Source organism: Helianthus annuus, chromosome 16, assembly GCF_002127325.2.
Source record: "Helianthus annuus cultivar XRQ/B chromosome 16, HanXRQr2.0-SUNRISE, whole genome shotgun sequence".
NCBI classification, from domain to species: domain Eukaryota; kingdom Viridiplantae; phylum Streptophyta; class Magnoliopsida; order Asterales; family Asteraceae; genus Helianthus; species Helianthus annuus.
The window spans coordinates 175,053,721-175,062,936 of NC_035448.2; the positions used below are offsets into that span (position 1 = coordinate 175,053,721).

At 38.3% G+C, this 9,216-nt stretch overlaps 2 long non-coding RNA genes across 7 annotated transcripts in view; both read left to right on the plus strand.

Moving 5' to 3' along the window:
* The first annotated feature begins 729 nt into the window (after positions 1-729).
* On the plus strand, positions 730-4,070 carry LOC110916935. 3 transcript variants are annotated; one of them, XR_004883044.1, is made up of 4 exons: positions 737-1,220; positions 1,315-1,744; positions 2,845-2,932; positions 3,890-4,070. It is a non-coding gene; the product is annotated as an uncharacterized LOC110916935 (long non-coding RNA). The 3 variants fall into 3 exon arrangements; XR_004883045.1 differs by lacking the exon at positions 2,845-2,932 and having other exon boundaries at positions 3,890-4,069; XR_002580139.2 differs by lacking the exons at positions 2,845-2,932; positions 3,890-4,070 and having other exon boundaries at positions 730-1,220; positions 1,315-1,938.
* Positions 4,071-7,205: 3,135 nt separating this feature from the next.
* Positions 7,206-9,216, plus strand: part of LOC110916940 — a 3,886-nt gene continuing 1,875 nt past the window's right edge. For 3 of the 4 annotated variants that reach the window (XR_004883048.1, XR_004883046.1, XR_004883047.1), the window contains exons 1-2: positions 7,219-7,699; positions 7,795-8,224. This is a non-coding gene — a long non-coding RNA (uncharacterized LOC110916940). Of the gene's footprint in view, positions 7,700-7,794; positions 8,423-9,216 lie in introns of those variants that run through there. The other variant, XR_002580143.2, reaches the window with a different exon arrangement.

Here is a 9,216-nt window from a genome sequence, read left to right on the forward strand (position 1 = left end):
AACACACATCACCAGTGTGACAACCGGTACTTAACGGCTTCTAATAACGAGATTAACAAATGTTTAAGGCGATAATTAATAGCATTTAAGGCACGGATTAACCTAATTAGGCTTTTGTAATGCCTAGGAACGCCTACTCGACTTTACAGTACGCGAACGATAATCTGCGGAGAAAATGCGTAACGTTAAACGATAACGAACTGATGCCGTACAAGATACTGACTACGCCGACAAATGCGAATTTTCTTTTACGTATAATATAAACCTATGGATTTCGTATTACGAAATTTTCACGCTTTCGAATGTCACAAAACGCAAACGTGAACGAAAAACGCAGAAACAGTAACGCACCGACAACGAAACGGAAACATCGGACACGCGTATTACCTACAAAATGGAAATATTATGATATATCTAGCGCCGTAATCAATTTCTAGTATCCGCGGACGAAAACAGATCGAAAAATGGATTTAAGAATGACAAATGAAACCGCTTCCGCGTTTGAACGTAATCGACAGAAATACGCGTTTAGTAACGATATACTACACAATTTTAAGGGTTTCGACCTTAATGTTTTATTTTACGAGAAAACGACGATCGGGTTTGAGAAAACGGGTTCGTGAGTGCGATCGGGTCACTCATTACACGGGAAGTGGGCTTGTGGGCCTTGGGCCCAAGCCCACTAACCAAACCCTAACTATATAAGTGAAGTGATAACCTATTCTTGTATTGAAACCTCAGACCAAACTAAAACACACGCATACAACAACAGTAGCCATTCTTTCTCTGCAGATCTAAAAACACATAGAAACTCAAATCCTCGAACTTCCATCTCAAACATACAGACATCCACAATCAATCACTCCATACCCTTCCTCTCGTGCTCCTCTCTGTCTCGTTACAGCCAGCCGGCGACTAACTGGCCGATGTCGGCTGTTCTCTGGGTGCCGGCGGTACTGTTTTCTCCGTCTACCGACCTCATCTAAACCCTCCTACACCCCCTTCATCAGTATAGAGATGACCACCACCACCACCACCACCATCGGGTGGTGGTGAGCGACGGATGGACCGAGAAATCGAGGAGAGAGTGAGAGAAAGCTGAGAGATTGAGAGTGAAAGAGAGACCGGAGGAGGGTGGTGACGGCGACAGCCGGCGCCGTCTGCGGAGGAGCGATGGAGGAGACAATGATGGTGGTGGGTTATTTTTCAACATATTTCTGGTAAACCCTTGTTTCCTTTCACTTTGTTCTTTTTTTTCTGATGATGATGTCGTGAGGATGATGACGATGTCGTTTTGTGTTTTCCGATGTGGAGATATTGAAGATGGTGGTAGTGGTGCGACACCACCGTCGGAAACCTCTGGCCGACTGATGGTGACGACCGTGGAGGTGGTTTCGGGTCAAGATATTCAAGCTCGGTTTAAATTTCGTACTCGTATTCTGATTTGTTTCAAGGTTTGGTTCGGGTTACTCAGATTCACGTTGGTTTGGGGCTTACAAGAAAACAAGGGTGATTCGGGCAGTGATTCAGTTCAACAGGTTCGGATGTAGGTTAAAACGAGTAAATTCTGCTTCCGTTCGGGTCAACTCGGTCAAACCGAGTCGACTCGGTCAACACCCGAGTCAACTCGGGTCAACAGGGGTAAAACAGGTCAACGCCAGTCAAACATCAACTCGGGTCAACCCTTGGTCAAAGATGGTCAAACTCGGTCAACTGAGGTCAAACTCAGTCAACACGAGACGCGGTAAAGTTTTAGCGACACGAAAAGTAGTTTGGATTGATTTAGTTTATTTTTTTTTTTTTTTAGATTTTTAGACTACGCGAAACCGAGCTCGACCCGATTAGTTTACGCTTATACATTTGCGGCTTATTACGTTCTTTGCGTTTTTAAGGAAAATTATACATATATAGTGTTTATGTTAATGAGATATTGTTGAAAATTGTTGTGTTTTGATTAAAATATTGACATTTTGGATGTCGAGGTTATCCTAAAAACAGAGGAAACTCTGTCCGATTTTCGTTAAAAACCCGGTTTACGAAACATATATTGTTATAAAGACTACCCTTATCGAGATACAAGTTTTCTTATAAAAATAAATGTAGAAGTATATTTATTTTGACGACGTTATGAGATTTTGAAACCGATACCTAGTTAAAATAAATAGGATGCTTATATTTATTTCAAACATCGATATCCCGAACGCTTTTATAAATAAACATAGTGTTTATATTTACTACGAACATTGATATTTCTGAACGTTTTTACAAATAAACATAATGTTTATATTTATTTCAAACGCCCAAAAACTCTAAAATATTTTGTAAAATAAATGTATTGTTTTATATTTATTCCAAACATCAGCGATTCGGGATTTATACTTCAAACGTTTAGCATTCGAAAATCATATATATAAATATAATCGTCTATGTTTATCTCAACTAATTAGAGTTCGAACATTTTTATTAAAAGAATATATTTGTTATATTCGTTTCAACGTCAAGTATTCGAATAGATATATATATATATATATATATGTATATATTTATTTATTTATTTTCATCCTACGAAAACAACGGTATATTACCGCATCATATACGACACACAATAAGACGCGCCTTTATCCATACACGTATTTCTATTCGTGATAACTAACACGAGTTCATAAATATATTTATATTAATATTCGATCCCAATTAAATGGGATCAAATAACCATAGATCGGTTATTCTAAGACAAGCTTACAACACTTTCGTAGAGTCGTTTTATTAACGACTCGGTAGAGCTCGGACGCGTAGTTTAGCTACGTTGTTTTATTAGAAAACTTATAATTATTCCTTGATTAGGAATGCTTTAGTTGCACGCTAGCGAGGTCACGTTCTTGGAACGGCACTACGGAAACACGCTAGGCTAGCTTTGCACCGGAATGTCAACGTGAGTTCATAACCCCCACTTTTTACTGTTTTACATTTTTTTTTATAAATGTTTTCGGGGGTGGAAAGACATGCAAGTTTTTGCAAAAGTAAACAATATTTCGATGAACGAAAACTCATACTTTTAAATCGTTTTGCGAATGGATTTCAAGGAACTTAAACGGTTTACGAACGCCTTATTCTAAACATACCGGTTTTACAAAACGTGCATGATTTTCATGACTAGTGACGAGAATGTCCTAGTTACAACAACGGGACTGGGTTGGCCTGCGTACGAAAAACGAGACAACTCAGTGAGATCATGTCCCCCTTTTCTTTCAACGTTTCGGTTTACAACTTTCGGGGGAAATACATGTCAAACTTAGGTATGATTAAGTTATGGAATGAACTCTTAGATCATGTGAGCATAGGCTGTAACTGAGGTGCCATTAATCCTTTTGAGGACCAAGGAACAAAGGTTAGATCTAATGGGTACGGGCGAGCCCCACTCACGGTCCATGGGTGACCACTTAGAGTGCTGTTGTGTCCCAGTCGAGGTGATTCGACACTAAAAATTTGCCTACGCGGGTTGAGTACCTCCTATGTCGTCGCATATATTAATGTCCTCGCGAAACATTAATGATCAACATGTTCATAGACGCTTTTCATACCAACTTACAACGCTATAACCTTCAAATGTTTTTTTGATATTCATTTGACGCAAACTCATAATACATGTATTTACAAACTTTGATAATGTTTTCAACTTATGTACAAGTAAGAGGACGAGTTGGTCCTGCTTACGAAGACTCTCGTGGGATAGACTCACAACTTTCATATATCATGCCAAGAAAATAATTTTACTATATTTTCTCAAAAACTTTAAAACCGGTTATCAAAAAGATTTCTTTTAAATCTTTTCAAAACAAACTATGAACTCGCTCAACTTTATGTTGATTTTTCGCATGTTCTTTCTCAGGTTACATTTTTCAAACTATGGAACGGTTGGAATAGGAGAACCCACGAGATTTCGAGTACCTAGCAGGCGTTCACTGTTTAGAAGTCTTAGCCTTTTGCTTCCGCTGTGCAATGAAGATACCGGTCCAGTCACGCCAAGCTCTGATATTTCGGGGTGTGACAGATTGGTATCAGAGCTATAGGTTTCAGCGAATTAGGTTTCTGTAGAGATACCTAGGCTCAAACCTCACTTTCTCTTGGGACATAGATTATTAAGACATGAATATATATAGAACGCTTATGACTCGAACATGGGTTCCAGCCGTTGCCGAAAACAATGAGTCCACTACTTTAGTTTTAAAAATACACAAGTGTTGTGTTTGGTACACGGTACACGAAACAATTACACACAAAATCAAAACTTTGAGAGTTTTGGATAACATGCAATTAGGATCTTTTGAAAACTTATGTCGAAATTCATTAAAGGTCCTCACTTAGAAACCGTGACTAACAACTCGGGTAAACGCCATTATCTATATTGTCTATGCTATTTTAATTACCCTAGCAGGTAATCTACGTGGGACGAAACGCTAGTGCGCGAGTGCACATGAAACTTAAACTATACGTCAGCGGACACGAGTTTCGAGGCAAAGCCCCTGGAAAACATGATAGGGCACGATAACAACGATGCTAATCCCGGTAGCGGGAGAACTACGGACCGTAATGCGGCATTTTGCCATGTAATCCTGCAAACGACACGAATCTCGCTGAGGTACGGTAGAACAAGATTTCACAGCAGTCAGTACTTAATCTAAAGAGACTCCCAGTTGTTGGCGTTGTAAAAGAAGTCACATGTCTTCGCATTCCCCCTACTTCATTCATGGCGATTATTCTACGTACAACATTCTATGGTAATGTCACATAACAACCAATCATCACGTGAACTTCCAGGTAAAGTCCTTAAATTTCTTTTGTTGAAATTTCGACTTCTTGCATATAGTGAGTAGATTTTTGCATTTCTACTCCCCCCCTAATGATCGTTGCACCACAAAGATTTTCTTCCATGATAGCAAACACTCAACTGCTTTATTTTTGATGAATTCATATGTACGCATTCATTGTTTGTCGCGCATGTGGTTCGTTGATCCGTGAAGACCATTGGAGGGCTTCACTCCAAATTGTCGTTTTATCAAAGCTCAAATATCGTTCGCTATACTTGATCTTTGCATTGTGATCTTGATGACCCGCATTGTTGCAAAGTGTTGACTTTTTGATATCGAGTCAACGAACTAGTTGAAACTCTTTTCTTTTGAATACATTACATGGTTTGTTCATTGTAACCATGCCGAAATCTCTTGTTAAAACATGCATTCATCGTTGGAATGTGACTAAACCAAGTTCAATTGTTGAACTTGCTCGTAATATATATTCGATTCAAGATTCCATATGATGGATTGAGGCCATCATATTCGAAATAATCCCAACAAGCACTTCATTTGCTTTGAACCATAACATGCTTGTTTGGTCTCCGACTTAATTGAATCGTTTCCTTGATCACGATCACCTTGTGGTAACGTTCTCACAAATTTGAAGCTTGTGCTAATCTCGTTGCTCACATCATGTACGGATTTAATTATTTATTTATTTGTTTATTGATATTAAATCCGCTTTGTTGATTTATCATATTAAAGCAGTCTTAATACAATCGTGTATTAAGATAATGGTACACAAGTTCATATTATATTCCAGTGTACCTCTTAACGGTTCTTTCACCATCGAGCGAACATTTTGTGATATTTGTTGCTTTTCATCTTTGCTCGACAACATTGTTTATTTATTCCATTTTCAGTTGTAGATCCAATGAGAATTGTTTGAAACAAATATTCAAATTTACTTCGTTGAACTTCTCGCTTGATTTCAAAACACGGTGATACTTGTTTGATCACCGCTATTATTGAAGTATTTCATTCACTGCGACACTTTGTGGTGTCAGTATAAACTTATAGCTTGGGCTAATCCTGATCGATCGTTTCATACAAAACTACGTATGCTTTTTGTTTGACTAATCATTCAAATAGTCTTAATGCAACTATGCATTAAGACGATGATACACTAAATTTTGTTGTATTTCATTTCCGTGTATCCTTGCAACTCAATAATGCCAACACGTTTATTTTATTCATTTAATGGTTCGATAGTTGACAAATCATTTTTATGATTCTACTTATTTGAGTTTGTTGAATTCGAGTTTCACTTGTGCAACAACCAACGCTAGATTCCGTTGGTAGTAAATTCTATTGTTTCAAAAATTGATTTGCAGTTAGTGAACGTTCATTTGGAATTCCACTGGTTGAATTTCCTCTTTTGTTGAACCTAGTAAACCTAGTCACATTGGTAATAGTATCACAACATCTTGTTCACTTGAACTCGATTTCTGTAACAAACTCAGTTGAACCGTTGGGTTCTTATTGATTCAAAATGTCTTTACACTCATGTAATATGAACAAATCTTGATTCGATTACGCGGTCATTCACTTTGGTATTATTCGGACTTACCTAGGAACAACACAACTCTGAGAAGATAACATAGACTAAATTTCGAGGACGAAATTTCTGCAACAGGGGGAGAATGTGACAACCGGTACTTAACGGCTTCTAATAACGAGATTAACAAATGTTTAAGGCGATAATTAATAGCATTTAAGGCACGAATTAACCTAATTAGGCTTTTGTAATGCCTAGGAACGCCTACTCGACTTTACAGTACGCGAACGATAATCTGCGGAGAAAATGCGTAACGTTAAACGATAACGAACTGATGCCGTACAAGATACTGACTACGCCGACAAATGCGAATTTTCTTTTACGTATAATATAAACCTATGGATTTCGTATTACGAAATTTTCACGCTTTCGAATGTCACAAAACGCAAACGTGAACGAAAAACGCAGAAACAGTAACGCACCGACAACGAAACGGAAACATCGGACACGCGTATTACCTACAAAATGGAAATATTATGATATATCTAGCGCCGTAATCAATTTCTAGTATCCGCGGACGAAAACAGATCGAAAAATGGATTTAAGAATGACAAATGAAACCGCTTCCGCGTTTGAACGTAATCGACAGAAATACGCGTTTAGTAACGATATACTACACAATTTTAAGGGTTTCGACCTTAATGTTTTATTTTACGAGAAAACGACGATCGGGTTTGAGAAAACGGGTTCGTGAGTGCGATCGGGTCACTCATTACACGGGAAGTGGGCTTGTGGGCCTTGGGCCCAAGCCCACTAACCAAACCCTAACTATATAAGTGAAGTGATAACCTATTCTTGTATTGAAACCTCAGACCAAACTAAAACACACGCATACAACAACAGTAGCCATTCTTTCTCTGCAGATCTAAAAACACATAGAAACTCAAATCCTCGAACTTCCATCTCAAACATACAGACATCCACAATCAATCACTCCATACCCTTCCTCTCGTGCTCCTCTCTGTCTCGTTACAGCCAGCCGGCGACTAACTGGCCGATGTCGGCTGTTCTCTGGGTGCCGGCGGTACTGTTTTCTCCGTCTACCGACCTCATCTAAACCCTCCTACACCCCCTTCATCAGTATAGAGATGACCACCACCACCACCACCATCGGGTGGTGGTGAGCGACGGATGGACCGAGAAATCGAGGAGAGAGTGAGAGAAAGCTGAGAGATTGAGAGTGAAAGAGAGACCGGAGGAGGGTGGTGACGGCGACAGCCGGCGCCGTCTGCGGAGGAGCGATGGAGGAGACAATGATGGTGGTGGGTTATTTTTCAACATATTTCTGGTAAACCCTTGTTTCCTTTCACTTTGTTCTTTTTTTTTCTGATGATGATGTCGTGAGGATGATGACGATGTCGTTTTGTGTTTTCCGATGTGGAGATATTGAAGATGGTGGTAGTGGTGCGACACCACCGTCGGAAACCTCTGGCCGACTGATGGTGACGACCGTGGAGGTGGTTTCGGGTCAAGATATTCAAGCTCGGTTTAAATTTCGTACTCGTATTCTGATTTGTTTCAAGGTTTGGTTCGGGTTACTCAGATTCACGTTGGTTTGGGGCTTACAAGAAAACAAGGGTGATTCGGGCAGTGATTCAGTTCAACAGGTTCGGATGTAGGTTAAAACGAGTAAATTCTGCTTCCGTTCGGGTCAACTCGGTCAAACCGAGTCGACTCGGTCAACACCCGAGTCAACTCGGGTCAACAGGGGTAAAACAGGTCAACGCCAGTCAAACATCAACTCGGGTCAACCCTTGGTCAAAGATGGTCAAACTCGGTCAACTGAGGTCAAACTCAGTCAACACGAGACGCGGTAAAGTTTTAGCGACACGAAAAGTAGTTTGGATTGATTTAGTTTATTTTTTTTTTTTTTTTTAGATTTTTAGACTACGCGAAGCCGAGCTCGACCCGATTAGTTTACGCTTATACATTTGCGGCTTATTACGTTCTTTGCGTTTTTAAGGAAAATTATACATATATAGTGTTTATGTTAATGAGATATTGTTGAAAATTGTTGTGTTTTGATTAAAATATTGACATTTTGGATGTCGAGGTTATCCTAAAAACAGAGGAAACTCTGTCCGATTTTCGTTAAAAACCCGGTTTACGAAACATATATTGTTATAAAGACTACCCTTATCGAGATACAAGTTTTCTTATAAAAATAAATGTAGAAGTATATTTATTTTGACGACGTTATGAGATTTTGAAACCGATACCTAGTTAAAATAAATAGGATGCTTATATTTATTTCAAACATCGATATCCCGAACGCTTTTATAAATAAACATAGTGTTTATATTTACTACGAACATTGATATTTCTGAACGTTTTTACAAATAAACATAATGTTTATATTTATTTCAAACGCCCAAAAACTCTAAAATATTTTGTAAAATAAATGTATTGTTTTATATTTATTCCAAACATCAGCGATTCGGGATTTATACTTCAAACGTTTAGCATTCGAAAATCATATATATAAATATAATCGTCTATGTTTATCTCAACTAATTAGAGTTCGAACATTTTTATTAAAAGAATATATTTGTTATATTCGTTTCAACGTCAAGTATTCGAATAGATATATATATATATATATATATGTATATATTTATTTATTTATTTTCATCCTACGAAAACAACGGTATATTACCGCATCATATACGACACACAATAAGACGCGCCTTTATCCATACACGTATTTCTATTCGTGATAACTAACACGAGTTCATAAATATATTTATATTAATATTCGATCCCAATTAAATGGGATCAAATAACCATAGATCGGTTATTCTAAGA